This window comes from Mytilus californianus, unplaced genomic scaffold (assembly GCF_021869535.1).
Source record: "Mytilus californianus isolate M0D057914Y unplaced genomic scaffold, xbMytCali1.0.p SCAF_5, whole genome shotgun sequence".
In the NCBI taxonomy this organism is placed as follows: domain Eukaryota; kingdom Metazoa; phylum Mollusca; class Bivalvia; order Mytilida; family Mytilidae; genus Mytilus; species Mytilus californianus.
The window spans coordinates 69682892-69698630 of record NW_026262701.1 but is presented as its reverse complement, the minus strand read 5'-3'; the positions used below and the strand labels follow the sequence as shown (position 1 = coordinate 69698630).

General features: G+C 32.3%; 1 long non-coding RNA gene across 2 annotated transcripts; it reads right to left on the bottom strand.

The window, feature by feature from the left end:
- Positions 1–305: 305 nt before the first annotated feature.
- On the bottom strand, positions 306–10846 carry LOC127701375 (uncharacterized). Of its 2 annotated transcripts, none has more exons than XR_007981990.1 (4): positions 7126–10846; positions 6541–6683; positions 2204–2491; positions 306–342 (listed from the first exon to the last, which is right to left on the bottom strand). It is a non-coding gene; the product is annotated as an uncharacterized LOC127701375 (long non-coding RNA). The 2 variants fall into 2 exon arrangements; XR_007981989.1 differs by having other exon boundaries at positions 6991–7126.
- Positions 10847–15739: the final 4893 nt, after the last annotated feature.

Genomic DNA, 15739 nt, shown 5'->3' with positions numbered 1-15739 from the left:
CTTCGAAGTACAAAAGTTCTTAATATTCCTATCAGAATCGAAATAATTCTATCATGTCATGCTTAATGCTCATTTTAACATGGTTAAGCATTATATTTGTCAATATTTTACACCTCGCTAACGCTCGGTATAAAGATATTGACAAATATAATGCATATCCATGTTAAAATGAGCATAAAGCATGGCATGAAAGAATTATTTCTTAATTCTGTGGAATTAAGAGCCTTGAATTGTAGTTTGGATTTTTTTTCTTTTTTTCTTACAAACGTTTTAATATAAAAAGATTGCAGTCCTACTTGCCTGAAACGTCTTGGTCCCCTGTTGACGGGGTTGATGGTAATGCTGAAAAATATAAGAAAACTTAAATTAGATATATAGTATTCAACTCTCGGAGGGAAACATTTGTATGTGCACTATATCGTTTCAATTATGAATATAATATCTAAGTATGATATATTCTAAGATAATAAATAGACAATCGAAGTAACATACTTAAGTATTTAGTATGGCTTTTGAAGCGATCAGATGTCTTAACACTTTTTAGTAATACAATGCGAGCTGCTAGATCATTATGCAGTTTTCACTGTATTGGGTTCCCAATTTTCATAAGTTTCCTTATTAACAGCGTTATACTGCTGAGTCTTCCAAGTGCTTCACGAAACCTCTTTTTAAGTTATAAGCCGGGCTTCACAGTTATTGCGAAACTACGTACTCTAGGGGTGGTGTGAATAAGAGGTGGATTCTACAAAATTCCAAAGATCTGTTAGAGAACATACAATCTAAGTCTCTTTTCTTTTGCAATAGTATAAAAGCATTTGTCTTTTTTTGTACCCTTTACACAAATATTCACAATTCCAAGCTAAAAGACAAGTTGAAAGGATTTTCCTTGCTTGTTTCATAAATAAGAATGGCCAACGTTGATACAAGTATCTTGTCTTCTGGAGAGTTAAATCGTACTTTGTAAAAGTTCACACTGATAAAAAAAACTCTGAAATTAACATTATCAAGATTCTTGATTTCTTGAATGACAACATATTTGTTACATTTCGAGGACTTGTTCTTCAACAAACAAACAATAAACTGTGCTCCTTTACTTTCCGAATTGTTCTTAATTCAAATGAGGTTGACTTCATACAGGAACATTTCAGGAAAAGGTGAAAGACGCTAGCATCATAATTTAGCTTCACGCTATATGGATGATGTCCTCTCACTAAATTAAGTATGGTGACTATTTTGAACGATGCTATCCTATCGACTTGAAATAAAGGATACATCATATACAGACTTTTGTCACATGTCTTGACTTACATCTAGAAGTTGACAATGGGGGTCGGTTGAGAACGAATCTTTACGACAAAAGAGATAATTTCAGTTTCTCAATTGTGGTCTTTCCATTTTTATGTAGCAACATTCCAGCAGCGACTGCACATGGAGTATATATCTTTCAGTTGATACGATATTAGCATTTCCTATCATGATTTCCTTGATAGAGGGTTGCTGCAAACATGGAAGCCACTATCCCGTCCTCTCTTTCTCTGAACTAGACATATCACTTGCATGAGCAACACAACGTGTGCCACATGTGGATCAGAATCTGCTTACCCTTCCGGAGCATTTGTGATCCCTCTAGTTTGTTTTAAAGGGGTTTGTGCTGCTCTTGCTTGATTTTTAAAGTGGTTTTCTTTGTTATTTATAGCCTTTTTAATGTTTTTTTGGTTTATACCGGTAATGGCTTACCATTGTCATGAAAAAGTGTTTCAATTTCAAAATTTGACATTCGATCAAGTTTCAGAGTTTGAAAATTTACATGACCTATGGTAAACGAAATTGGTGATGTCTTAGGGTCAGATAAGAGTCATTTACCAATCCGCTATTGTGTGATGTCTAATCACCTGATATAATTTATCAACGTATTTTATAGGAGTAACACTACGGGTGTTACATGTGGAGTAGAATATACTTACCGTTCCGGAGTACTTTGGATCATCCCCAGTTTTTTGTGGGGTTCGTGTTACTCAGTTTTTAGTTTTCTATGTTGTGTTGTGTTTTGTTATTTTGTTTTTTCTTTTGCAGTGACAGTTTGTTTTCGACTTATGAATTTTCCTTTAGAATTTCTGCCTCGCTTTTTTTAATATACTGTAATCAGCATAACTATTTTTTGATCGTTTGAAAGTCATGAAAGTATGGAGATATACAAACTTACGTAATATTATTTCAAAATATGCTTCCTCTCCCGAAATGGCACATTTCCAAGTCACATCATTTTCAGAAATTTCTAATGGACTTATGCGAACAGATATCCCTGTCGAATTCGCTGTAAACGAATAGCTTCCCTTTGATTCGATTGTGCAGAAACCAGTATTGGAACATTCTGTCAAAATGGTTACATTTCTGGTCCACGAGGCAGCCGATGTAAACGATTGTATATCACAGTTTAAGGAAATACTTGAGCCAACAGAAAGGGATCCATAACTTGTTATATTCAACTGTCCTATATTGAAAAATATTGCATTCAAAACTATGTAACCAGGCATGTAATATTCAAACTTCAAAATCTAAAAAACAAATTGATATCATACATGTAATCAGGAACCTATATATATATATATATGATACTACATTTTAAGCTCAATTTGCTTCCCTCGATTAAATTTATAATTTTAAAAAAACATTTGGAATATACTCTGCCAATAAATTAGGTAAATGACTTCAAATCGCACATACTCTAAATAAATGTGACAGTTGTTCAAATCTCATAATCGATTTTTGTCAATATAATGGAACTCTATACGACTGTTTTACAAGTGAGAGGTTAAGCAAGCTATAAAACTAGGTTTAATCCACCATTTTCTACATAAAGAAATGCCTGTACCAATTCAGGAATATGACTGTTGTTTTCCATTCGTTTGATGTGTTTGAGCTTTTGGTTTTGCCATTTGATAAAGGACTTTCCGTTTTGAATTTTCCTTGAAGTTCGGTATTTTTGTTACTTTACCTTTTTTCTTCTCCTACTATGAATGCACCTAACAGTATAAAAATAGTAACAAACAATGTGGGAAATCCGTTGTAGTACGTTAAAAATATTGTTTTTGTGTCTCTCGTTCACCAACTTATATTATTTTTAACAATATTTTATTGAAGGGTGGTTTTTATTCTTTAATTGCTGTTGGATCGACTAATTAATCCTTATAATAAAGTTTTACAACATTTGTTGATTTGCAATGTATATTTTATTTTGAAGACCAACTGGCATATCGACAATGCAGAATGTTATACTAGGCCTTTGAACGTATTTATTTTCGCAGTTTTATCAGTCTTTTAACCAAATTTATTTATTCAATTAGTCCATTTCCCATATCACTTAAATCTTAATACAAGAACAAGTTTTGGTTGAAAAATTTGTTTAGCATCGTATTTTGTATTAGCACCGGGTGATGATGGATCCTATCCCAGTCATTGTCCTTGCCAGATAAAACAGAATTGCTTATATACTAATCAACTGGGCATTTAGAATAAGTCATTTGGAATTAAATAAAAGCACAGATGTTCATACTTGTTCATTTTAAATATTTCATAAGAATATTCACGTTATTGGTTTTGTTAATTGTTGACGGTACGGTGACCCGTAGTATGTATTATATCCCAATATATAAATGGAACCCAACATTTATGAATTCCAACATCCTTATATAATTCATGTCAACCTTTATTTCAATAAATTGTTAAATGAAAATATTTCATTCAGGTGGTATTAATGTGTTTTGGTAAATTACTGGAACTGACTGAATAGTTTTAATAATTGTTTGCATCAATCCATGAATTATCATTGATACGGTCATAATTATGAATTAACTGTTTACAAAACTTTGAATTTGTCGAAATAATAAGGATTTTCTACCCCAGAAATAGATTATCTTAGCTGTATTTGGCAAAATCTTTCGGAATTTTGGGTCCTCCGTGCTTTTCAACTTCGTCAGTGACGTAGCTAAGTAATTTTTAAGTGTACGCCCGAACCTAGGCAAGGTCGCCTGACCTTCAAGCCCCCATCGTGTCAATGGCAGAAAGCAGGTAGGCAGTTGCAGGGGACGAATCCCCCGGAGTATCACACGTTATCGAGAAAAATACTAGTTCGGTCATTAAAAACTCATCAATAGCAACATACTTTGGAGGTTAATTTGTTTAATTTTTATGTTTAATTTATTCATTGTGTTGATTTGTTTTCATGGTTTTCTATAGTTATTGGTTTTAGAGAGAAAAAAAGTCCAACCCAGTTACTGTAAAATATGTTTAAAAGGGGATATGGGGTAAAATAATCAATCGACAACAAGTCCAAAACTTCAAAGATATTAAAAAAGCAAGTCTTCGTTTCAATGTTGTCGTTCTATTGATTATTTTGAATTCATCTAATTTCCCCCCTTACTATGCACAAATTTCGTTAATTAACACATGCAATAGTTAATTTTCATAGATGGTCAGGTGTTATATAAAAATGTTAAATACTTATCGTACTTCAGCTTCCATATATTAAATAAAGGAAACTTCAGTCAAAATATGTACATATATCAAACAATCTTATGTAAAGGTTTGTACACTATTGTACATAAAAGTTACCAGAATTGTATAAGTCATTGCATATGTTCATATGCTAGAACCAGAGAGCATGATTATCGACAGGCAATACTTTAAAAATAAAACACATTTGAAGTACAAAGTCAGTATAAGTACAGCAGAGGCATTTGCCTGTTTTTTTGCGTGAAGCAACTGTTTCTATAACTCCCTTTACAATAGTTGGGATTTCTTGGAGAATATGCATCAACCCTAAAGCGGATAATCTCTACTGGTGCATACTAGTGCGCAAGTAAGTTTTTACCCTACGCAAAACACTAAACAATAATTCTGCAGTAGCTGTAGCAACGGGTATGGTCAGCAGTACGGTGAGTATGTTCAAATACATGTACATGGATACAAGCCTTTGTTTACATTTTTTGGGTCATATTAAAAGTTTCACACAAAGAAGAAGGTTTCTGTGCTGACAAACTTCAATGAATGATCCAACGATCAACCTCGGTTTGAGGAAGTCCAAATCCCTAGGGATCTCATTTTTGTATGCTCTAAATGATTCTTTGAGTTTAGCACCTGGAGTTTGATTCCTGGTGGATTGTATAAGTAACAGGCAGTTGGTTTGAAATCCGAGCTCATTTACATACTGGTATATGAAATTAAAATCTTTGATAAGATCTTTGCCTGATTAAATCCTTCAGACGGTCAAACACCGCCACTCTCATTGTTCATGTGATATGATATATAATGAATTAAAAAAAAAGAAGGAAATTGAGTAGAATTTACAGTACATTTAGACATTGGCAAATGAACAAATATATAATATGATACCATTTGATTAAAAAGTATAATTTTTTTGACAGTTTTATCTTCAATTACAAGTAATTGAAGAAAGAATTACAAGGCTCAAGTGTTTTTAACTTAATTCTTTTAGTGTATCTAGATTATTTTTTGCTTCCAAAACTCATGTGTACTCCAGGGCGTTTTGACGTTAACGTAGCTACGCGTCTGCTAAATCGTACTTTATTTGGCCTGTTTAACTTGTTTTATTCGAGCGTCACTGATTAGTCTTTTGTACACGAAACGCGTGTCTGGCGTACAAAATATTGATCCTGGTATCTATGATGAGTTTATTTACCAAAGTACCGAACTTCAGGGTAAATTAATAAGGGGTGTCCATTAGACATGACGAATTCAATTCCTCGACTATATCAAACAACGGAAGGACGTATTATGAAACCATTGGATACTTTTTCGTAGGATTTTGGGCCCTTAAGTGACTTGAAGAATATTTCTTGGTTTTGACGATTATGTCAAAAACTATGAAGGATAGCTAGGTTGAATCTGTGAACACAAAATTAGTATAATAAGAGCTACGAAAACTGTGAACGCAAAATAAATCAACAAAGACCTGCAGATATGTCAAGTATGACAGAAACCATCAGGTGCCTTTTTACAGGTATTATTGTACAAAAATGAAGAGGTTTTAATAAATTTTGGTGTTTCCATATTATCACGAAAAATCGTAATAGATAGGTGAATAAAGGTAATAGTAGTTTCAGTGGCGGATCTGTTTTTTATTACGATCAATGCTTTTGAATAGGGACATATGGTTGGAACCCTCCCCGTCTTTTAGAAATGGCTGGATCCGCCACTGAGTTTATCTATAATTAACTCGAAAAAATCGACTAAGAAGATACAAACCAATGTAACAAATAAAAACTGAAGGAATCGCATGAACTCCAAAAGGAGTGGGTGCGTCGACAGGGTTAGCGTCTCCTGCCATGGATGCATGATCCGCCATGCGAATCTACTCAGTCAAAATTTGAAAATCGTGAAAAACTGTTAGCATAAAAATTTTAAACACTGTAAAATATATTCTTGACAAGTAAACAAATTGGACTTTTATGAGCCTTTTGATTAGATTAAATATGTATCACTGTTGATAAAATAAAGTATTAAGAATAAAGAATACATTACCAAATAAAACTTTAAATTCCAATAACAGTAGAAGAACTTGTTGAACTTGTCGAAAATTCATATCCACTGATTTCAGTTCCTTAACGTTGACTAATTTCTTCGATTTCTTCAAAGAACATTGAATTTTCTTTGTGAAGGATAATCTGTAATGAGTATCATTCCGATTGCTTATATGTAATGGTCTAAAATATTATTCATACGTTTATTTGTGTTTATCGGTCAAACTATCCAGAAAACAATAGACTATTATTGTGAATAGTGACAAATAACGGAATGCTGTGTCAATTTTAAAACGAAAGTAAAAACTCAATCACTTTGTTTTGGTTTACATTTAAAGCCCAAAGAACATCTAATACTTTAAATATTGATTTTTCTGGTGTTATATTTGTTATGATTAAAACACTTCAACAATTTCAGGGAGTTTGAAAGTTTTTATAATACTGTACTTACTTGTAAAAAGCCAATTTGTATGACAGTTTCGCTTACCACTTAAAACTTGAAAATCCTCATCAAAATAGAAGTACCATAATATGAAAATAAATATTTCGTATACTACAGTAATTATATAAGATGATCATAATTTACCTATCAAAATATGTGTCATGCACATGAAAGAAGTCAAATGATTAATCAACACATTTAAATATCCATAATGATTTTGCATGATTTAAATTCCTTTAAACAAAAGATGAATAGCTGAGGTACCAATCCCTTGATTTCTATTTTGGATTTGTCCAATACTCAATATCATATTCATAATTAATTAATAGAATATTGAAAACAAAGCACTGTTGGACAACGTTTTTTCACTGCAATCCGAAAATAAAATAAGTAGAAGGCAGATAATCACGGTGTTGATACTCGTTTACAATCTGCAATTGAGTATTTAGCGTGCGAAGATCGACATTTTTCTGACTTACCATGCACATAGTCTGTCATCAAGTCTTATATTCATTGTGTCTCCATTGCATATATATGGACCTAAGCGATAGTTTGAAACAGATATAGTTATGATAAGTTTCTTGATACTGCCGTAGTACAAAAGTTTTGTTGAATTCTTATTTCAATCAGGATATCAAATAATAATGGGTTAACGCTCGTAAATTAAAGATAGATGTATTCAACGCATTGATATCATTTAAATACCGTAGAAAGATCTTTTAACGTTTTGTGTTTCGGTCAATTATTATTATTTTTTTATAAGTTAAAACATCTACATCCACATGGGAATCCGTAAAGAGTCGATTGACGTCACAACAAATATGTTGAAAATAAAGTTGTTGTAGTGTCATCCAAAATGCATATGTACAGGTGTTTAACATATATATATATACATATCTATACCATAAGTGGCTAGGTGCCAGTGCAGATAAAAACATTATGTGTGTGTTTACGGATATATGTGTGCTATGAAGTAGGTCTTAAATGCCTCATAGTCATGAATGGCCAATAGGCTAGGCGGTAGATCATTCCAGTTTGTAATGGTTCTTACGAAGAAGCTATGTTTTCGTTGTTCTAGAATTGGGATTGCAATTAGTTGGTGGATTACTTTGTGAAAAAGAAGTAAAACAAATATGACAGACATGAACCAACGACAACCGCTGAACTACAGGCTCCTGACTTGGGACAGGCACATACAGAATGAGGCGGGGTTAAACATGTTTGAGCGCTCCACCCTTCACTTACCTGGGACACTAGTGTTACATCACAACATAAGAACAAACTATAAAAATCGGTTGAAAAGGGCTTATACTTTGACCTATAATTGTTTACTTTTTACACATTGTGACTTGGATGGAGAGTTGTCTCATTGGCACTCATACCACATCTTATTTCTATTAACTCATCAGATCGATACAAAGCAGAAAAAAACAAAATAATTAAAAACAAATTGTTCAGAAAACAAATACGGGTCTTTCCACATTGAATTTCTGAATAATCGACAAGAAACTACCTGCGGCTTACTCAAAGTTACTATTGGCGTCCAATCATAGATTTCTTCAAACTGATTAAAAAACTAAATGGTTTCTATATACTTTTGTCTGAAATAAGGGAGATAATTTGCTACTTCTGATTTAGAAAAAAATCCTTCCGGTCTAATTAGATAGCTTTATTCATACTGATTCCAAATATATACGGTCTCTATATATTTTTGTTTCAAATAAGGGAGATAAATTGTCCCAGTGTAAAAAATTTCACTTTCGGTATTATCTCATAGGTTACTTGACACTGATTTTAAAAACATATGGTTCTATGTACTTTAAAATGAAATAGGTGCAGGAAATGGCGACTTCCTGTTAACAAAAGGTCACTTCTGGCTGACCTTTTCAAGGTTATATGTCTACCAACCTTATGCAAAAGATCCCAGTGCTTTATCATATATAAATATGTATTTATAGCAAAGGTCAAAATCTAGGAACGCCAAATTTATATTCGACCTTGACCTGAATTTCAAGGACATTTAATCAAAGGTTCCTTAGTCTCTACTATATATGGTTAATGAGTTATATCACAATACAGCTGATTTTAAATATTTGAGAGAAAATTCCAATTAAATGTCAATGCGCCTTTTAGACCAAAATATATCTGTTACGACATGTAGCAACAAACTCTAATCAATATTATGTCGATGTTTTTTTTGACGGATTCTGAGAAGATATAGAAAGCCAAAATCAAAATTTAGAACATGACCTTAACCCTTGACCTTTAACTCATTTCATTTTGGTGGAGCAATGACCTCAAATTAAAATACCCTAGGTTTTTATCTCTTATGGTTTGTCAGTTACAAACACATATCACTTATATCAAATACAGAAGGGGGAATAACTCTCATATGGAATCTCTGTATCGCTTTGGTCAAAATTTTACAAAATTTCCTGAGGATATATTGAGCAATTAGGAAAAAAATTGTTGCTTTCATTTACGGTTGTGGAGTAGTAAAGATAATGAGCAAAACAGTGTTCAGGGAGATAGCTCTTACAAGAAAAAATGTTCGGTTAAACGGTGTCAGTTTCAAAAGCGTATAAACTGTGTGATATCATATACTAAATATCTAAGCAAAATCTTGCGAAACAAACACTACTCGGAAAAAATAAAATTGGGGAAAAAAAATACTAAACAATTGAAGGTCTTTCCACATTAAGTTTCTAAATGATTGATAAGAAGCTACCTGCGGGTTACTCAAAGTTACTATTGGCGTCCAATCATAGGTTTCATCATACTGATTCAAAAAATATATGGTTTATATACTTTTGTCTGAAATAAGGGAGATAATAAGCTACTTCCAGTTTTTAAAAGGTCACTTTCGGTCTCAAATGATAGGTTTGTGTATACCGATTAAATAATATATGGTTTACCAGTTACAAATACATTTCACGTACGTCAAATACAGAAGGGGAAATAACTCTTATATGGAGTCTCCGGTAGCCTGGCATCCTGACCCAATCTAATACTTCGTCGATAGCAACATGAACCCAATCATCCTTAGAAATCATGGGGCTCGTTTGTTCCAGAATGACACGCAGTTCCTACTTAATTGATGACGTTCGTGCTCATCTGTCTACTGTCGAGCATTGAGCCAGGATCCCAGGCTAGTCTCCGGATGGCTTCGGTCAGAATTTTAAAAAAATCCTGAGGATATAACGAGCAATTTGGAAAAAAATAATTTGTCGCTTTCTTTTATGGTTTTAAGGAATAAAATTTGCAGAAGAAAAAAAAATAATAATCAGAATAAAATCAATTGGTCTTTCCACGGAAAATGGAAAGACCTAATTATGGATGGAAAAAGAAAGAAAAATAAATTATTAACTTTTTCTACCTTCCTTTCTCACCCATTCATAACAACCGTAACCACCTATCACCTATACCCCTTCTGCTTGGTGTTAAGTCCCTATCAGAAAAGTTGGTTAGTGGATTAATACGATTTTTATAAGATGTACCAGATATGGAAGAACTTACATAGAAACTTAGAAATATGACCGAAATTTTAGAACTATTTGACATGAATTATAAATATATGATACTGAGCGAATTTTGAAAAATGTAAATGTAGTTTTTTTTTTATTTTCTACACATAATGGTCATCCATGGTAGAATTCATACAAAAGATTAACAGCCAAAGTTACTTTAAGCCAAAATGTGTAATGTAAATTAGAAAAGAGAATGCTACGTAAAATTTGATAACCACTATGATTGCCATAGTGTTCTCTTATTTTCGATATTGAAAGGTGTAAAGCATATTTCTGAAAAAGTTGCAAAATAATTTTAAAAAAAAGCATTTGAAACAATAACAAAGGTAAAAAACACAAAAGGTTAATAAGCAAAAAGACAAAAGAAAAAATGCCAAAATTGTTTAAAAAATGCCAAATGGTATAAAAAAAAGTACTTGTCTGCTTGTACTAGCTAGCCGGCCTGTGGGTTAGATGGACTTTTAGGTGATAGTTCAATAAGACAAATGCACACCGTTAGACACCTGCCTTTTCCGTTCGGAGTACCAGTTTTTAAGTCTCCGATTTGACTTGGGCTTGAATTTAACTGTGAATTAAAAAAGTAAAATTGAAACAAAAGATAAAAACAACCTATGTACAATTTAAGATTTGGTTATAAAAAAGGTAAAATATCCCCTTTGACCCCACCATCCCCAAGTGGATAAACCAATAAAAGTATCCCTTTTCTCCCAAATAAAAATTAGATAGAAATTAAAATATCCCCTGCCCCGAAAAGTTTTGGACCGAGCTACCGCGCTCGGTCAGACTGAGCCCCCTCACTCAGTTCGTACCAGTAGAGCAGATACTTGATACGTATGGTAGGGGACGTTACTATACCTAAAAGGGAGGTATAGAATCTGTGAACCCTAAACACAGAGACCGGCTTAACTTCACCATACGTATCATGAATAGTAACCAACTACAACGTGTGTACTTGCTCAAATTTCTTTTCAGTCAGGATTATCGTGTTTCATATTGTAGACAACTATAAAATATACATATCATGTAACAAGAGTTTAACATTGTAGCCATATTTTCGCTTTTCTCTCTTTACAATAAAAGCAGATGCACATGATAATCTGCTTAGTCATTTACCACAGACAATTGATAAGAAAATCTTATTTCATGTATCACAAAAACCATACTGATTAAATGATTTAATATGAGGTCACGGAAAGGTTAAATTATTTCAGCTTAAAATGATCAATTGTAAAGTTAAAGATAAGATGGACCCTGTAAAACATACATGTATTTCTTTCAACCAAATATACCAAACTTATTCCTTAAATTAAAAAAAAAGTATTAGACCCCACTCTATCGTAATGCAATTTGTTTATTTAGTCTGAATTAAGACCAAGGACAACAGGACTACTTCAGATTATTAGGCATCTGTTTATTCATTATACTTATCCGTTCTTTCTTCTGAAAGATGTTTAATGAAAATTTGTTCTCTCTACCAACAGTTTAGCATACATATGTATTGACTTCAATGACACTGGTAAGACAATGCAATTAGAAACAAACGTCTGGTTTAACAAAAGGTCTTCAACAATAGACAACTTTACTGTTTACTATCTAGGACTTCATCCCTTTGTTCAAAGCATCTATGATAGGTTTAAAAGAGAAACCTTTGTGTATATATCACTTGCAACACTAGTGTAGTAAGAACTGCTGATCTTCATTACCACTGGAGTTATAACCCTTAGTTTTGATGGGGCTCATGGTGGTTACTCTTTACGTTTCTTTGTAGCAGTATATTGTTTGTCTGTTTTTTAATCTTTATTTTGAAATTTTCAATCCAAAGATATTTCATTGCTGTCTCATTGATCAACAACTCAAACCTTTTAGTCAGTTTTAGCCAGTTTTAGGTTAAGCCAAAAACATCCAGGTTATTCACCTAAAATGTTGAAATCTGTTTTTCAAAGACAGAACAGCATTATGTCTTGTATGTTGATTTTTCATGCATATGCAAGAAAACAGTTTAGTTTGTAGCTCAGTTTGTTATTTACTAAAATGAGAGACCTGCCAAATTGTCAGCCTACTTATCCAATAAATGCAACTAACTTATTATCCATATACAAATGTGATACAACCAAACATCAACATAGCTTTATGAGTCAAACCAAGAACTGAAAAGGGCATATTGGGAATTTATAAGATAACAATTTTTCAATTCAATTATATTGGAAGTGTCATAAAAAAAGAAATGCATCTCACCTTTAAAGTTGCTTTAATAATTTCTAGGAGGAAAACAATTTTATAAATCGTTTCATAATAAAATTCATCATACAGTAAATAGTAGTTTAATGTCCATAACAAATCACTTTAGTTTCTGCAATACAGCTAGAATTCCTCTTGTCCAATAATACACATGTCCTTTTGGCCCCAATTTATATGGATTCTACATCCAAGTGAATGTTCAGTTTTAACTAATTGAACTGGCTACTAGATAACTGTTAAAATGAGTGTCAGTTCCAATGCTACAGTTCAAATCATTCAAAGATCTAGTCCCCATCGTGATATCTCCTGTTCACAAGAGCTGCTTCTCTCTACAGACTGTGAAATAAAGACAAACTACATATATATAATATAAACTGCTTGTCAGATATGTTAAATAAAATATTCTACAATCAAGCATTCATTATCAAAACTCAGTTAAGAAATGTTCCAATGGTTCACTAGCTTTATTTGGAACATGTGATTTAAATTATACACAATGTCATATCAGTTAATTGTTAAAGGATTTCAAAAGTGACATTTGAACTTAGGTGGATAGTTGTCTCGTTGGCAATCATACCACAGCTCCTTATTTTTATACAATATTGTTAAAGGCCATAGGGTTACTTCTACTTATTATTTTGGTCTCTGGTAGATAGTTTCCCTACTGGAAACTACACCACATGTAATTTTTATATATATAAATGTCTTGTCTGGTTTTATTGTGGTGTTGGGTTAATGTTTCATTGAAACATATCAAGTTATTTTTTTATTTACATTCCACCTTTGTGAGATATTTGTTAAATGGAATTTGGTGGTCTCAGTCCAACTATTTATGCATGATGATTTCGAGATTGAAATATGATATAGTCATTTGTGAGAGAATTCGTGTTCTATTATATAACTGAATTCCTGTAGTGTATATCAAAGACATCTCAAAAATTCAACCAATCCTGAAAAGTAGGTCATGATGACATGAATTGTTAACTTATTAAATATGATACTAGTAAGCTTTCACACAGCCATGTACATCAAACATGGACAGTATTCCACGATAAAATATTGCCATGGACAGTATTTCACAGTGAAGTATAGCTCAAACATTTCATGGAGTCCAATCAAACCTAAATATAATGTATACAGGTTCAACTCCGCCTATTTATACATGTATTATTAAATTAGAAGACGGCATGTGGCGATCAGACAATCTGATTAAATTCAGACCTATATTAACTCGCGTGATCGACTGATCGTATATATGAGTATGACGAAATCAGTGAACTATATTTTAATTAGATTGGGCGATCAGAATTCTTAAACGATAACTTAAAAGACGGCAAGTGTAATCAGAATTCTAAAACGACAGCGATTCTTTAATGATAGATTAGAAGACGACAAGTGGTAATCGGGATTATTAAGCCTTCAAAGAGTAAGGAGGGGCAACACCTTCACAAAAATAAAATAAAATATAGATTATTTTTCTTAGTATTTTTTTGCGAGACAGTCGGAGTCAACCAAACGACAAATATTTCAGTTATTTTTTTACTTAGGCTAACGACTTGTTTGTAACATTGTCGAAATATTCATTTGAATTTGAAATATGACGGAAAGGTTGTCTCTGGTAATATTTTTCATGCACATATACTTCGTAGTCTGTCTCGATATGTATTCAACTTAAATCATTTCTCTAAAAAAAAAATGGTTTCACAGAAACCCGTACAACATCTTCTTTAGGCAACGACCATTTATCTTTAGTGGGGGTGCCTTTTTTGTTCTGGGGACAAACATTGTTTTCGATAAATATTCCGGCAATAACATACAGGAACAAGTTTTTTTTTAAACTCAATGCTGAATTTATTATTTTTTTTATATATACATGATGTATGTGTTTAACGCAAACATTTGCGAATTAGTGCGAACCTTGCGAAACAACGCAAACATTTTGATTTTAATTATTCATTAAGTTTTGTATATATTTTTATAATCAAAAACTATATTGAACTTACATTTTACATTTATTTATATAATGTGAAATCAGTGTTTTGTAAATATCGGCATTTGCATGTCCGTCTACCCGTAAAATTTGGTTGTGATTTAGTTTAGGGAAGGGCCATGAACACAACAAGGCTAAATCATAATCATAAAGATACAAAGACATAATTGAATTCTTGTATCGGAATGAATGGCCATGGTTTTGAAAATTTTATTAACTTAAAGTATCAAAGTAGAAAACAGCAAAAAAAGTCTAATACAATTGTAAAACGATAAAGTCAAATAAACAAAATGATCTTTCGGCTTTAAAATTAATTATTCAGAATGAATAGTTTTGAAAATTGACGAAAGAAATCGTTTGTTGAAATCTCAGAATATGATAAAGATTCTTTGATAAAAAATCAAGAGTACATAATTATGATAATACAAAACTTTCATCTTATGTCTGGAGTAAAAAATTTTAATCCAGGAGTCGGTTTCACAAAACAAAAACGACTAAGATTGATCGTAAGTCATGAACAATTAAGTATACTTGCGATCAATCTTAGTCGTAAGTTTTTATGTGAAACTGACTACTGGTATCTATGATGAGTTTATTTATTTCAATAGGGGTAGCTTGTGTGGATCTAACCAATCTCGCACAATGCTTATACGGGCGCTTAATTGGGAGTACATTAAAATTCGGCTTCATTAAATGGTTTTATTTTTAGTTTTCTTCGGTATATCTTCAATTTACTAAATTTTCTTTGAAATATTCTACTGCTAATTATTATGCCATGATATGTGCTAAATACATGCAACCTCCTCCATTTACAACACCTGCTTCTTGAATAAGAAATAATTGGTAGAACAAAGGTTTGCATTATTTCACACAGGTTTGTCAAGTATAACGAACTGAATGTTTGCGTTATTTTGCAAAGGTTTGCCTTATAACGAAAACACTTGCGTTTTATTTGGCAAACAATGTGTGAAATAACAAAAACCTTTGCGTTATTTCACAAACA